General features: G+C 39.3%; 1 protein-coding gene across 1 annotated transcript in view; it reads left to right on the top strand.

The window, feature by feature from the left end:
- Positions 1–378: 378 nt before the first annotated feature.
- Positions 379–16313, top strand: part of CSRP1 (cysteine and glycine rich protein 1) — a 36597-nt gene continuing 20662 nt past the window's right edge. Inside the window, exon 1 of the mRNA XM_032218155.1 lies at positions 379–525. The gene's annotated coding sequence lies outside the window, so the exon portion shown is untranslated. The remainder of the gene's footprint in view (positions 526–16313) is intronic.

Genomic DNA, 16313 nt, shown 5'->3' with positions numbered 1-16313 from the left:
CTGTAGCAACCCATCAAATATTGGAACACTGCTATCATGTTTCCCCTGGTCCTTTTCTTCACTAGATTAGCCTACCTAGTTACTGTGCTACCCAGAGCAGCAAGGAGTTGTAATTTAGCAACTCAAGAAAGCCACAGGTTCCCCACCCCTTTTCAGCTTCTCCGACAAGCGCGGCTACCACTGGAAACTTCCTTTTAGGTAAAAGAGGTGCATTCTGAAGATACGTCTTGAAGCAGAAAGCGCCGCCTCCTTGCTTGCCAGCCCGCTCCGATTGTTCCTTCAGGAAACACCGGAGGCCCTTGGGATGACATCAGCCCGTTTGTGGTATTGAGTGCAAAAAAGAAAAGGGTCAACCCCAACCCAACACGGCCCTCCCTTTCGAGCCTCTTTGGGCTGGCTGTGGGCGCTGCTCGGGGACCCGCCTTCTCCCAGAGAGAACAAAACAACGCTCTGCAGAGTTCTGTGCCACGACAGCTCGGGTGCCCAGAAACAGGACGTCGGAGCGACCAACGCCAGCTTAGCCAGGTAAGGGTCCGTCCTTTTGCCAGCTCTATTAAACGGTCCCGTCGTCCGGGATCAATCTTAGCTGCGAACGATCCGTGTAAAAAGAGCGCCGCCAATCTTCTGCTCCTTTTGCCCGATTTAGGAAATCCCCATTTGAAAGCGCCCAGCCAATTTGCGCGACTTTCGCACGTTTACCCGCCCAGTAAGTTTTTTTTTAATTGGGGGGTGGTGGTGGTGTTCAGCTACTGTTAGATTTTCGCTTCCCCGCCCCATAAAAAGAGTATTTTGCTGTGTGCCTGATCAGGCTCACTGTTTTATTTAAAAAAAAAAAATATTGACCCTCTGCAGCAAAAGCCCGGTGACCCCGGTGACTCTTATGTAATAGAGGGTGCCTGAACCGCAAACTTACTCTAGTTACAGTATTTCCTGCCCCCCCCCCCCAGTGCAATATCTCACTGCAGAAATTGGCAACAATTCGCAGTCCAATGAAGTAATAGTAGGGTGCCGTTTGCTACGTATTTAATACTGTTGGATGTCATGCCTCTATTGAACAAAGAATGCAAATTCATCGCTGGAGTCCTTCTTGATATATAAAGATAACTCAATAGAGTTGGGAAGGCTGTTTATTACTAGCATTCTTGAAAGAGAAGAATGTTACAAACACTCCATTTCTGGGGTGACCATCAGAGTCTGTGCATTTCACTTCCTTCCTGGTGCTTGAGATTTGTGGGACTTGTGCTCCCAACACAGTTGGAGGATGTCAGGTTGGGGAAGGGTACTAGAGTATGTCCTAAAGTCATTGGTTGAGTTGGAAGAGGCAACATAGTTTGTTTTTTGCTAACCTGTAATGTGAGGTTTTATTGTAGTTGTAAACTGTAGTTTGCTTAATCTGTGTGATCTAGGCTACTATGGCTTCATCAATAAACCATGACTAAAATATTGGCATAGGGTCAGAGGCACATTTAGCTATTTAATTGCTAACTGCAGTAACTTACAAATAAAAAAGATTATTGAGAAGATTATTCTATCAAAGGAGAAAATAAGCAGCATTCTGCCCTATAACCCAAAGAACCTGATTCCAAGGCCAAACTTATTTTGAGAATTTATTTATGTTCAAATGAAATATATACTGTATAGTTTTTTAGTAGAACCCAAACTACTTACACTATTCTAGATGAGATTTTCACAGTCATGAAAATTAATTTCATTAATTAATAAAAAAATTAATAGATTATTTTTTAAGATATAAAACAGTCTAATAAAATTTTAATGGCCTCAGGTGCTCTTCTCTAGGGTTTTTGGTAAAATCCTGGTTCTGCATAACATTAAAAATGTCTCCTGTTTTTTAACAAAATGCCTTAAGGTTATTATTTCTAGCACTTTAATTATTAACACTCAGTCTGACTGACAACTTGATTTGAGCTGACACAACTATATTTTTATGTAAGAGAAAAGAGAATATTAGGAACTGGGAAAGTGGAAATAGCCTACAAAGATAGTAATGTGCCATGCTGTTTTTAAAATAAAAAAGGGAAATGAAAGTGTAAATTGCATTTTGCACTTAATTCCAGCCCCTATATTTATAATGCATTGGGATCATTTACATTTTATAGTTTTCTAACCCTCCACTTTGTTTTACAATGCATAAATAATACTAAGTCTAATATCATGAGACTCACATTTTTATACAGAAATAAGACTAAGTGCAAATATCTAACTTTGTATATTGTGCTAAGTTTGGCTTACAAGTCACAATAGCTAAGCAAGCAATAATAGCTAAGCAAGCAAATATAATTTAGCCTGCTATATAAATTTTGACCATGTGTTCACACATTTTGTTAAACCATGGATTGTTTTAACCATAATTTATTGAATAAGCCATAAAAGGGACCATCAGCATTGCAGGCTAACTCTGCCGACTGCCAAGCAGTTCGATCCTGACCGGCTCAGGGTTGACTCAGTCTTCCATCCTTTCGAGATAGCTAAAATGAGGACCCAGATTGTAGGGGGCAATATGCTGACTCTGTAAACTGCTTAGAGAGAGCTGTAAAGCTCTGTGAATCAATATATAAGTCTACATGCTATTGCTATTATGCCTTTCAGGAAAGATCCTAATTGCAATACTATTACATAGTAATAGTGTCAACTTACTTGGTCTAGTGCAGTACTTCTTAAGAATTTGACTCATCTATAATGCTAAAGGATGTCCATTTATGGTAAAGAATTCTGTTACTCAATAGTCTGATCAGTGACTGTTTCTTCTGCAATAGAGTAAGCTTTGAAGCCTGCTAAGAACAGTTGACTGTAAACTTTTAACATGTTGACATAACAACCAAAGAAAACAGTTGTGCTTTTGTTGTGTTACATGGAATTTTTTTCTTTCTTAATAATTGAATGATAGCTGTGTCTCTGCACAGTTTTGTCAGACAGAATGAAGAGGCTACCTGAAGTTAGATGGCAAATATCTGACAGGATTGACATGTGCTCTCCTGTAGTTATTTGAGTTTTCTTGAATTGGCTGGTTTCACAGAGTAGTCTAAGCTGTAAACTATGGTTTCGATGCACAATAATTATATTCACACAAGAAATTAAGTCAAAATCAAGTGTTTCATTTCATGTTATAGTATCCTTTCAATGTCAGTTTCTCATCTGTGCCATGAAAACATTAATTATATGTCTTTTTGTGAAGGAGACCAGAATAGAAATGTGAGGAAGTATATTTAAATGCTTCTTAAATGAGAAGTACTAATAATCTGCCTCCACATATGGCAACATTTGTTTAATTTTCTGAGTTTAGAAGTTAACTCATGATACTTGGATGGGATATATCAAGGAATTACAGGGCTATAGGTTAGATTCAAAACATTAATATAAACTAGAATAAGGCAGTGGCGAAGCATTTTTGTATTGCTTTAAAAAAAACACCATATCAGTGGTGCCCAGGCCCCATAGGGGGGCAATTTCATTTTTAATGGGGGCAATTTGAACCTTGTTTAAACCAAGTTAATGGCCTTTTAGGCTTTTTCCGCATGAGTAGAGTTCACTTTCTGAGTAAAGCAAGAATTACAAGTCACCGGGGAAGGGGGGTGAATCAGGATTTTAGAGATGCTTAGGTGGGGCCTGGCCCAAAAAAGGTTGGGAACACTGTCCTATATGAATGTATCTGAAGTCTTCAGGCACATTCATGGAGTCCAAAGTAATTGGCCTTTATTAGCAATTTAAATGTAATGCAATCCAGCAATTCCAATTTATTCCCAAAAGATGTAAAATGAGTTTCTAATAATCTTTCTCCACAATTGCAATAGATTAAAACATTGCATTTGCCTACACCAAAAAAAAACCCAAAAACCAAAAAGCAACTATATAGTGGAGAACATGGCTTATTTAGTCCAGACCCAGACTTCCCTTATGTGAGTTAGCATGTTTTGTGTGTCTGTGTGTGTGTTCAAGCATAACTCTGAAACGCCTCAAGCAATTTCAACCAAACTTGGTATATAAATGACTTGCTCTGCAAAAAAATACTGTGGGGGTAAAACACCCCTAACACCCCTTGGGGTGTGTGTTCTGTTAAGATACAGCCTGTTGTGCTTTAAAATGATTTCTATTGTACTGCCGTAAAATGGCTTTTACTGTACTGCACTGCACTGTACACTTCCACGTCGCAGTAGAGTTGCCATGGTAATGGCTTCACAGTACTCCACAAGGGGGCTCCCTCTGGTAAGGGGGAAAATCAAACATTAGAAATTACGTTTGGTCTAGACATTTCCCCCCTATAAATAAATACCTGGGCAATGCCGGGTTATCAGCTAGTCTTAAATAAGGAAAAAGAATATATTGTACCATAAGTCAGACAATCCCTGGTGATTACACAAACTACACCCATGCACTTTTCTTAGTAATAATGTGGAGGGTTCCCCCCCCCATTACTTCCTTTCTTCTTTTAGTCTAATCTATTCTCTGAAACCAGAGATTTCCTTGGCTTATTTCTCCAAATAAGTACTGAACTCTCTAATATTAAATTTCTTATACTGAGATTATCTTCTTTCTTATTCATACTTCTCTACGGCTACTAGTTCTCATGTTCTCAGAAAACAACTTGATTGTAAACAATTTAAACTTTAGAAATATTTTTCTAAAAGATGGAAAAGAAAAAGATGGATAGAATGCAAATAGTAAATCTTTAGAACTACAACAAAGAACTCTTTCTAAGTGCTTAAACAGAATGATTGTCACAAGGCTACCACTTTTTACATAATCTCATTCTGATCATTTTTGTTTTCCCAATTTGTACTCTGTCCAACTGACAACTATTTCCTCCTGGTTTGTTTTAGCTTACAAGCTGCCTTTTAGTCTAAAAAAAAGTGTTATTAACAGCCTAATATAGGAGTGTCAAACTCAATTTAATTGAGGGCCACATTAGGGTTGTATTTGACCTTGGGAGGCTGGGAGGGTCATGGCCAACTCAACGTCACTTGTGTCAGGAGTGCCTGTGATGGCCTGAGCACTCAGCCAGTGAAAATGGAGATCAGGAAGGCTGTTATTCTACTACACCCCTGATCTAGTTTCGTCACGAGATGTTGTATCATTTTACTTTTCCTCTTAAGCCACCTTGAACATCCCACAATGGAAAGGTGGAATATACAATAAGTCAGTGGTGTTGAATATTGAATATGCAAATACCAGCTGCGGCCTGATTGGCTGGTCATTTTGACAGTTGGTCTGAGTGCTAGTATAAATACCCTGGCCGTTCAGGGAAAGTTCGAATCGCTGTCATCTCTGTCATAATAAAGATCTGTCTTGCATCCATGGCTCCTGCGTGTCTATTCCCTCACAACACTACATTTACAATACTGGCGACGAGGATGGGATTTGCGATTCCCGCAGAGCCTAAGACAGAAGCGAGGGAACAACATCAGCCAACGTGAACGCAGGAAAAAAAGTTTCTTTTCTTTCCTCCATTGAGGGCCTGTCAGAGCCGCCCAAGTTTAAGCCAACCTGAGTAAGCAATCAGGCGCGGCCTCCATCCATCCGAGGGACGGGCTTTCTACGCTTAACCTCGACTGGAGCCGCCGCCGCTACTCAGGGACGAGCTATGGACCGCGACGGCTAAACCGCACTCTCAGCATTACATGGCTGTCGAGAGGCCCAAGGAACCAACGTTCAACCAACCGCCTCGTTCCAACCGCCGCGTTCAACAACCGCCTCGTTCTCCAAGCTGCCACCTAGCATGCACCGGCTACGCTCTCTCAGCCTGTCTAAATTTGAAGGGGCTCAGCCTGCATAAAATTGAAGAGCCGAAGTTTTCATCAGTAACCGAAGTTTCCACCAGTAACCGCTTTTAGCGCCTCTGAAGTCTGCCCTCTGGTAGCAGCCGTTCGACCGATCCCCGCTAACAACCGCACAGCCAGCCTCTCCAACACGGCCGTTTCGCTAGCACACTCACTTTATACACCAGGCTGTCCTACTCCTCTGGCCACTCCTCGTTACACTATCAGACCTAACTATAAAGCCGCTCGCACGCCTCTACGCTTTGCCTCCGTCTACAGCTCCGCCGCTAGCCTCTCCAAAGCCTAGTTCTGCGCCGTTTCTTCCAAAAGAGCACTCGAGGAGCCCAGGACGACTGAAGCTCTCTCTACGCAGCCACCGCTTGCCTCTCGACTCAGCGAGAGCCGTCCGAGTCTCTAAAACCAACGAGAGCCTCCCTTAAGCACAACGAGAGCCCTCCCCGCCGCAAAGACCCCAAAGGACCTGATTCCTATCCTGGTTCGCAATTTTCGCTACGTAGGACTCACCAACAATTCAGCAACATCGACGCATGCGCAGAACTGGGGGGAAGGAGAAGGTTTGAATATGCAAATAGTATTTAGAACTGGGGGGAAGGAGTGCTGAATATTGAATATGCAAATACCAGCTGCGGCCTGATTGGCTGGTCATTTGGTCTTTAGAACTGGGGGGAAGGAGTGTTGAATATTGAATATGCAAATACCAGCTGCGGCCTGATTGGCTGGTCATTTTGACAGTTGGTCTGAGTGCTAGTATAAATACCCTGGCCGTTCAGGGAAAGTTCGAATCGCTGTCATCTCTGTCATAATAAAGATCTGTCTTGCATCCATGGCTCCTGCGTGTCTATTCCCTCACAACACTACATTTACAATAAGTGGGTAAGTAGTCACCATGGTACAATAGTTAATATGATTGTCTTGTACAAGAGGAATCCAGATTCACGTCCATCCTCAGCCATGGACAGGCAATGGGTGATTTTCAGTCAGTTATTTTCTCTGCCCAAGCTACATCACGTTGTTGTAGAGCAGTGGTTCTCAACCTTCCCAATGCTGCGACCCTTTAATACAGTTCCTCATGTTGTGGTGACCCTCAACCATAAAATTGGTGTCACGGTTCCTAAGACCTTCGAAAATATGTGTTTTCCGAAGGTCTTAGGTGACCCCTGTGAAAGGGTCGTTCGACCCCCAAAGGGATCCTGACCCACAGGTTGAGAACCACTGTTGTAGAGGTAAAGAGATGGAGGGAGCACTCTGTAGAGTACCTTATGCTTCTGAACAAAAAGCAGATCATAAGTGTTAGGTAAGCTCCCCATTGGGAGAACGAGTACGTTCAGCTAAGCGTTGTAAGAGTTGTGTTGGAGAATACACAAACCAGCATACAGAAACACTGCAGTTTAAATAGGTTTTTACTTTCGTGGAAATAGAGGTACCAGAGTCCATCAAACAGTCCAAGTCATACACAGATAATTCAGTCAGTCATCAATGTCTCTCAGTTAAGGGATAATCCAAATAACATAGTCCAGTATTCATATAATCAGTCCAGTAATCAAGGTTTGCTAACAGTTGCAAAACTTACAATAGCTCACAGCACTCAGATCAGATCAGACCAGCATCCAACAAACAGAGAGATAACAGTCGTTCTGGCTCCCTCTTATGGGCGATTGAGGAAAACAGCAACCAATCACATTTACAGCATGATTTAAAGAAACAGTTACACCATTGTTACATGATTTATATATTGCCGAACTAACAGTTAGAATTATATTCCTAACATCCTCCCCTTTGGGTAGGACAATATATAAATCTTACAATCTTAATCCGTATTCCTCGCAACAACATTTATGCTTTATATTACTTTGGGCCTTAGTAAAATGATCTGCAATGTTATCCTCAGACATACAATACTCCAGTGAAACTAATTTACTATTCACACTTTGCCGTACATTCAGATATCTTATATCAGTATGTTTTGACCTAGTTTTTACAGCAAGATTGGATGCCATCTGAATTTCTGCTTGATTGTCTTCATAAACAAGAAGAGGGTCTTGTATGTCAATCCCCATATCAATTAGCAGTTGTTTATAGCACATCAAATCTCTACATGCTAATGACAGACATGAGAATTCAGCCTCCATAGTCGATAGACTTAAATGTTTTTGTCTAATGGACAGCCATCCAATTAGTGCCTTTCCCAGGAATACAACAAACCCTGATGTTGATTTCCCTGTAGACACATCTGAAGCAAAACTTGCATCAGCATATGCAGTCAAGCTCAAATCATCTCTAGGTTCTAAATACAATGCATAATGCATTGTTTGCTTAAGATATCTTAATACCCTCTTAGCAGCTTGCCAGTGCCTTTCAGTAGGTTCAGAATTAAACCTGGCTAATTAATTTACACTATATGCTATGTCGGGCCTTGACCAATTACTCAGCTATGATAAGCTATCAATTAGTGACTGATAAATACCCTTATCAAACACAGGGCTTTTTACATCATCATGGCTAAATTCCAGACACATTGGAGTTTTAGCTGGTTTACACAGTTCCATCCTGAACATTCTGAGTAGCTGGTTAATCTTCTCGGTTTGTGAGATTTTGTATCCTCCCCTAGTTTTATCTATTTGTAAATCAAGATAATGCCTAATCTCACCGAGATGTTTTATACTTAATTCCGTTTTCAACAGTGTAATAATCTCATAGCTTCTTGCTCAGTTTTAGTGATTAATGCTATGTCACCAGTGAACAATAGCAACAATGAAATCACACCATCACTTTCTTTCTTAAACAAACATGGATCAGCAATGCCAGATTTAAACCCATCTTAGTTAACTCTTTCACTATACATTGATTCCATTCACGTCCTGATTGCTTTTAGCTATAAAGACACTCTTAATTTCCAGCAATCAGTGCTATTACCAGTGTTTAACCCTAAAGACTTCTTTAAATATAAAGTATGTTGCAACAGTGCATGGAGATATGCCGTCTCAACATCTAAATGATTCACTACATATCCATGCCTAGCTGCCCAAACCAATGATGCACATAATGTTGTAGCCTTTAGACTAGGTGCAAATATCTCATCATAGTCATTGGCTGACTGAGCAAACCTTTGTGCAACTAATCTGGTTTTAGGGGTAACAGTGCCATCTACACTTGTTTTAATCTTGTAGATCCATTTACATCCTATGGCATGTTTACCTGGGGGTAACCTGAACTTTTGTAAGGATTTCAGTTCTTTTTTCATTGCTGTTTTCCAAACTATCTGCTCCTCCTTAGGATATAGGGTTAATTTATGATAAGTAGTGGGAACTTTATCTACTTGACATGCTATAGTAGCTTGATATCTGTCAGGTGGCCGTGTTACATGGGTTGAATGTCTAGGCAACTCAGGACTCACCAGTGGACTCCTGTTTCAACTGCTCCCGTTTACTATTTCATCACTAGGGACCTGGGAGTCGATAATTACATCATCAGTTGGTTCTAATTTATTCCACCCCATGTGTTCTATAAACTTAGCACTAGAGCTACAGTGAACCTTAGTTGTGCCCTTCTCCCAAAATCTAAACGATCTATGATTGGCCTTGTAACCTACGAAAAATAACTGTAGAGCTCTACGTTGCCTTTTCAGTCTTACGTGTGATGGTATATGCACCCATGCTGGGGCTTCGAATGTATGTAGATAACTTAAATCTGGTTTTCTGCCATGCCATCTAGTGAATGGTAATTCACCGATTGTCGTATTCATCACATTATTAAAAACATGGTTACTACAGATCATAGCTTCACCCCACAGTGTTTCTGGCAAACCTGAATCAGCTATCATAGTGCGAGCCATGGCCTGTAATGTTTGCTCCCTTCGTTCTACAAACGAGTTATGTTATGGCCTATAAGGAGCAGAACGTTTATGCTCAATACCAGCTGATCTTAACATCGTTTGGAATTTATAGTTTGTAAACTCAGTCCCATTATCAGTAACTACAGTGATAACCTTGGCTTTCATCTTTCTCTTCGCAAACCTCAGCCAAGTAAAGAAATGCTGAAATGTTTCTGTTTTGTTTTTCATTAAATAACAGAAACCGTATCATGAATAATGATCCATGATATTCAAAACATAACAGGCACCTCCCAAACTGGGTTTCTTAGGTCCTATTATATCAGCAAAAACAACCTCCAGAAGTTCCTTTGTTTTAAAACCATTCAGTCTGTTTGCGGGAGTAACTTTGCTCTTCTCCTGATTGCAAACATTGCAATTTAAATATTTAAATATTTACATGTAGCTCCTGAAAAACCCCTTTCATAAAGGTTAAATCAGCTAACATATCTCTACCTTTCAGAAGATGTGCCCTAAACAGTTTGCATGTACCATATATGTGTGCACCTACAGTGTCACGCACATAAATCCTCTTCAAATTCTCCCAACATCTTGCAGCAGAATTCTCTCCATGAATGTGTACTAACTGTTGGCCATTCAGTGTTAGACCAATAATACACAACGCCCGTTCGTTGCATTGCTGTAAATCTGCTATTTTCTTGGCAATGTTCATTGTTATTTGGATTCCAAGCAGTTACATCCAGTGGATTCTGAACAGCATCCCATAAATCTTCCCTACGCAGGAGTAGACTGCATTTCATAAACCAGGAAATATAATTTGTTCCATCCAACCGGGTTATCATTGATAGGCTTGTTGATGGGTCGCTCGCCATCTTCTCCAGGATAGTGCAATCACTAAATAAACAGCTGTCTGTATGCGGTATTGCGTATCAACACCAATTCTCCTTTAGCTATGTCTGGTACACTCTGGGCCCATAACCAGTGTTAAGTAAGCTCCCCATTGGGAGAGCGAGTACGTTCAGCTAAGCGTTGCGAGAGTTGTGTTGGAGAACACACAAACCAGCATACAGAGACACTGCAGTTTAAATAGGCTTTTACTTTCGTGGAAATAGAGGTATCAGAGTCCATCAAACAGTCCAAGTCATACAGGGATAATTCAGTCAGTCATCAATGTCTTTCAGTTAAGGGATAATCCTGCTAACATAGACCAGTATTCATATAATCAGTCCAGTAATCAAGGTTTGCTAACAGTTGCAAAACTTACAATAGCTCACGGCACTCAGATCAGATCAGCCCAGCATCCGAACAAAGAAAGAGCTAACAGGCATTCTGGCTCCCTCTTATGGGCGATTGAGGAAAACAGCAACCAATCACATTTACAGCATGATTTAAAGAAACAGTTACACCATTGTTACATGATTTATATATTGCCAACCCAACCGTTAGAATTATATTCTAACAATAAATATAAATAAAAGTGATACAGACTAAGTGGACCAATAGAATCCTTAAGAAAACACAATGGTATTACTATTTTTAAGTGGAAAGGAAAAATTATAAAAAGAAAAAATCCTAAGAAAGCAACATTCCTATTCTTCTCACATCAAATGTTAACAATTGTATTATCTTGTCATCTCCTCTTACTTAGCAAATATAGCATTAACTCAAATCTGACCTATAGGTAATATAATTTCTAGCATCTTCTGCAATCCAGGAGCCAGCAAGAAGTCCAAGGAGTTGGACTAAACTCCTAAATTAATATTTTAAAAATGCAAAGCTCATCATTCCATATCTCAACTCTTAACAAATAAACAAATCCACATTTAGAAGGTATCAAGTGGTCCCAGTACCCTAGTACAGGGATGACAAACCTTTTTACAAATGCATGCCAAAATTGTGGGCACATGTGTCCATACACACCATGCAATGTGCCCTGCCCATGTGTGCATGACCCACCCATCCTTGCACAAGGAGGGGGTTGGCGTCCCCAGCTCCAGAGGCTTTCCTGAAGCCTGGGGAGGGCAAAAATGGCCTGCCCCGGCCCTCCGGAAGGTCAAAAATCAGCTGGCTGGCATGTGCCGGCAGATATGGTTTGCATGCCACCTGTGGCATGTGTGTCCTAGGTTCGCCATAACAGCCCTAATATAAACAAAAGGTTGAAATTTAACATGACACAAAGAGAAATATCTCCTTTAAAGAGAACAAAGTCACAAAGATTTCTTTAAGTGCAAAGACAATTTGATACTAAAACAATGTAGATGTGTTAGAGGAAGATATATGAAGTTGATGTAGAGACAAAGGCTTAAAACACCATGAACTGTAAATAAATCCAATACATAATATTTTTCCAGTCTAGATGTCAGCAAGTCCGAAAAGAACATGTCTCATTTTAATCCTGATCAAATAAATCAACTCTGTTCATTTCTATTGTATAAACAAACTTGCTGTTTTGCATAAACAAACTTGCTTCTTAATCCAGCCAAATGATCTTTATCTCAAATTTCTTCAAAACTTAAAAAGCCTCTTTAGTCAATATAATATTAAGATAGTATTCCAATTCCTCTCTGTTATTGATTTTTTTTCTTTATTAATTTTTAAAATTCATCTATTTTTTGTATATCTAATAACAAATTATTCATCTTATCAGGTTTTATTGCAAATCCTTTTTTTATAACTGCTTCATCTCAGGAAATGACTGTTCCTAAAAACAGACAAGACCGATATCAATGATTCAAGATCCTGATGCAATTCCTCGAAAAAGGTCTCTGAATGCCCTTATAAGTTGCTTATCTTGTTATATCTTCTGTTATGTCTCCAATATGAAAATACTTTTCCTCCACAATAACACAGTCTTTAGAATTAATTTCCAGCCTTAATACTCAATTCCAATGTTTATAGAGCCCTTAATCTGTTTGGCCAAAACCTTGTGAGGATTGAAGGAACTCAGCCAGTGTCTCCAGCCTTGTCAGTTTGAAGATGTTCAACTTCCTTTAAGCAGTTAAAAGTCAATTTCCAAGGGTGGTTAGCAAAGGAAGTGTGAACTTAGTGTCCTTAGGTTCCAGTTGCAACAGGAGCAAGTATGACAAATCTCTTGACTCCCAGTTCTGATACCCTCCAGGGACTATTGCCTTGCAGTCTTCTTCTATTCTTTGGTTTCCTAGAGCAGTGTTTTTCAACCTTTTTTGTGCAAAGGCACACTTTTTTCATGAAAAAAATCACGAGGCACACCACCATTAGAAAATGTTAAAAAAATTTAACTCTGTGCCTATATTGACTATATATAAAGTAATTCTCTTGAATAGGAATCAAATAAACAAAATATTCCCCTTTCCTCCCTCCCTCCCTTCTTTCCTTTCTAGTTCCATCTTTTCTTCTTTCCTCTCTCCCTCTTTTTCTTTTTTCCTTCCTTCCCCCTTCCTCTTGCCTATCAACTTCATCCTCTTTGTCTTTCTGCTCTTTCCCTCTCTTCCCCTTTTCTTCCTACCTCCTTCCCTCTTTTCTCCCTCCCTTCTTCTTTTTCTTCCTTTCTTCTTCCATCTTCCTCCTTCTCCTTCCATTCTTTCTCCTTCCATCCATCTTTTCTCCTTCCATCTTCTTCTCCCCTCCCTTCTTCTTTTCCTCCCCCTTTCCCTCCTTCCTTCCTCTCCTTCCCTTTCTCGCACACAGGAAGGGGAGGGGTGGCTTTCTAGTCGCTTTCACAGCATAATTTCTTTATCTAACTTTTAAAAAACAGTGTGCAAATCAAACGAGATTTTTGTAACCTGCGAAGCACCAAGTTATATTATGTTGTTACAAATTCGCAGCTGCTCCATTCTTTCCGATAGGGAACTGCATTTCCCAAGATGCCTCAGGTCCTCAAAGCGCTGAACGCGGTTTTGCAATTGACTCCAGCGAGGCCCGGTAGCCGCCGGCTGGGGTGGCTGTCAGGGCGCTGAGGAGCGGACGCGCCGTTTGTTACTGCTTCCAGCAATCGAGACGGACAAGGGAAGCGTCTGAAACGGCCGCCAGCCGCAGGAGAGCGAGGCTTCTGCCGGGCGCCACAACCGGGTGTTTTTCCCACGGCACACCTTACACTATGTCACGGCACACTAGTGTGCCGCAGCACAGTGGTTGAAAAACACTGTCCTAGAGAGGTTTCCCCCCCCCACACACACACACTTAGTAAATACTGATTAAAAATCTGAATAGGAAATGGGTACCAACACTATGGAAAACTGTGTAAACTTAAATATTTAAATTAGCTTTACCTAAAAGTTACAAAAGAACCTAGATGGGAAAATATTTGAATTTTGGTTCAGGTCTGCAATCCGAAAAAGATCAATAAATGAATCTCTAAACTTCTATCAACCTGCCTAAAAAATGAAAGAAATGATACTTGCCTTTTAATCCAAAGAATAATTTCACCTTTGTAATGATACTGAAGCACTTCAATTTCTTTCTTTAAATTCTGTAATAGGCACTAGGAGAGGAATTCCTTCACTTATCTGAGTCATTAGGCAGGAATATTACAATCTGAAAACTGTTGCTTATTAGGAGAGGAAGTATTTTGAATATTTAAAAAGTATAAAACCTAGAATACTTAATAGTTAGAAAGTATAGAATCAAGCCACCTAGAGTAGCCCCACGACAGGATAGGTGACAAATAAATGTAATAAATAAATAAGATAAGTGCTTGATTTTATATTGTTGACTGGAATTAAGTATAAATTGCCATGGTGTGTGAATAAAAGAATAATTGTGTTTGTGCTGTTTTTATTGTTTTATTGTGAACCATCCAGAATTATGTTTAAGATAGGGAACATATAAATGTTATATTTATAATAATTTAAGAGGAAATTGTTCACTAAACATCTGTGCTTTCAGAATAAATATTTACAAAGCTGAAAGTATTTCTGTTTGATTACACTGATTGTTGTTTATAGTAAAACATCTGATTTGATTAATGAGTTCAAAATTTCATTGGGATTTGAGGTGCTGGAGTTGTTATTATGTAGATACGCTTTTTTACTGCATAGAGAAAATATTCTCATTAGTCAAGTTTTAGGAAAGTATTTAGATTGTGTGCTTTGCTGATATTTCCTGCACTTCTATTCTCAGTTTTATTAAAGGCTGAGAATTATGTGTAAATTTGTTCCATATGGAACTTTATCAGTGGCCTTTTTCCATGAAATACAATAGATGACAACTAAAGTGAAACAAACAAATTACTATGCATTTAATCAGGATATTTTACTAATCTTCTCATCCCATCTCACTTTGTGTGCCCCAAAACTGCTATGATGAGTTTCTCATTAAGTTCTCCAATTGGTGTGGCCAAGCTTTTCAGGAGGTGATTCTTGGTGGTGGACAATCTTAAAAAAATGAAAAACAAAATGCCATTATAAATACAAAAAATAAAATACACAATAGCTAAAGAGGTTGTCACAATTGATCTTTGTAAACACAACCAAGAGACCAGACCTTCATATACTCAGGCCCATCTCATGACCAAGTATTAAGGCCAGCAGGGTTGGAGTCTAATCTCTGGAAGGAAATTATACACCATTTGATAAATACTAGTATGTCTGACTCTGTAACCTCTAAATTTTAGGCCAGTTTTCCTATATTTTCTTCATATCTAATATAATTATCAACTACATTTCCATCTAAAACCCCTCACTGTATTTTCTTGTAAGAGTAGAACTGAAGCTTGTTAAGGTAGTTTGATCTTATGAACAGAATGAATGAGGTTCTAATAGCAAAACACATGTAAGGAATAAGTGAATGTGTTGAGAAGAAAAGTAAGATAGGGAAAGTAGTGGTTGAGTACGGTTAATGAGATTCTCACAAAGGGAAGTGAGTTTTAAAGAGAAAACCTGATGTGGACATGTGGATAGACCTGATGGAAGCAAGGATGAACACTGCTGAAAATAATTTTGGTTTGTATTTAATATGTGAGTCATTAAAAATCACTTTGTATTCATGTCTAGCTAAACTGAGTTCTCACCTATGTCTACTATTTTTCATGTTCATTGCATTTTTGAAGAGGGATAGTGTTGGATCAATTTTCTTATAAATAGATTACTCTGGCTAAGTGAACCCATCATTATAAATGAGATTTGACTAGTTGAAATTATTTTTCATGGCGCCAAAAGTAAGGATTGAGTGGGTTCAGTCCATCACTTTCTGAGATGGGGATTATGCTGTTTCAGCTGATAAGTTATCTGTACAACCTTGTCTGGATTCAAAAGCTAAGCAAATTGGGCCTTGTTAAGACTTGGATGATAAATTGCTACAGAATATCAGAACTGGAGACCAGGCAAGTTAAAAAAAATCAAAAACAAGGCATTTCCAACATTTTGTTGGAAATAAAATGATATGTTTTTTTAAAGAACATTGGAGTCACTAATCTTATTACATTCCAAAAATATGTTTGGGTTAAATCCAAAGCTTTATTTTAGCAACCCTGATCAAATATATCAAGTAAAAGTACTGATTAAAGTGGCTCAGCTTGTTTAATAGTGTTTTTTAAAGATTTACTAACCTCAAAGCTACAGAGGAGAGAGTCGTTGTATTCATTTGGCTTGGCATAATCAACAGTTTCTCTTCTGTGGATGAAACACAAAGTTTCTTGATTCTGAAATATTTTTTGAAAATGCTTCACTTTCCAGATCAGCACACTAATTCTGCTCTCTCAGCAGGGCTTATCCATA

The sequence above is a fragment of the Thamnophis elegans genome, chromosome 5 (assembly GCF_009769535.1).
Source record: "Thamnophis elegans isolate rThaEle1 chromosome 5, rThaEle1.pri, whole genome shotgun sequence".
NCBI lineage: Eukaryota > Metazoa > Chordata > Lepidosauria > Squamata > Colubridae > Thamnophis > Thamnophis elegans.
This window is presented reverse-complemented; position numbering and strand designations above follow the sequence as displayed.